Here is a 528-nt window from a genome sequence, read left to right as displayed (position 1 = left end):
CTTTTAGACTTTCATTAAAAATGTAGAAGTTTAACAAATTACTCCATCGTTAATACATTCCCAATTCATTAGGTATATTCACTTTAATACTACCATTAAATTAAATTAGATAAATCATTCCGAGTAGTGCACCTTCTCTTGCATCTATCATCATAAAGGGTTAAGTGCAGAAATACTCTTATAATTTGTCTGAGAGCATGTACAAACTTAAAAAAAAAGTATCTACTTAATAATACAGCTTAGAGAATCACATTAGTATTAATCAAACATTAAAACCAATTTACATGCCTTTATATTTCATTCTTAAATACTTCAGGAAAATATCCATGCAAGTACAATGGTTCTTTTTCCTACTCACTCAGTTTTTTACATAATTCTTTATTTACTATACCCATGAATTCTTTTTGCACCAGCCACCATTCTCTCTTCCCATTAATTTCTTTACAGCTTTTTTATGGTATTTCAATCTCACACTGTCTCGTCTGCTACCATTTTATTAAGTACACCCTTTTTTTCTTATTATATTTT

The 528-nt window shown here is 28.6% G+C and overlaps 1 protein-coding gene across 1 annotated transcript in view; it reads right to left on the bottom strand.

The window, feature by feature from the left end:
• The window catches only part of LOC119585295 (sin3 histone deacetylase corepressor complex component SDS3-like), a gene marked incomplete in the record, with an annotated part of 33,517 nt that overhangs the window by 2,719 nt on the left and 30,270 nt on the right, over nucleotides 1-528 (bottom strand).

Source organism: Penaeus monodon, chromosome 19 (assembly GCF_015228065.2).
Source record: "Penaeus monodon isolate SGIC_2016 chromosome 19, NSTDA_Pmon_1, whole genome shotgun sequence".
In the NCBI taxonomy this organism is placed as follows: Eukaryota; Metazoa; Arthropoda; class Malacostraca; order Decapoda; family Penaeidae; genus Penaeus; species Penaeus monodon.
The sequence above is the reverse complement of the archived record's forward strand: the minus strand, read 5'-3'. Positions and strand labels throughout refer to the sequence as shown.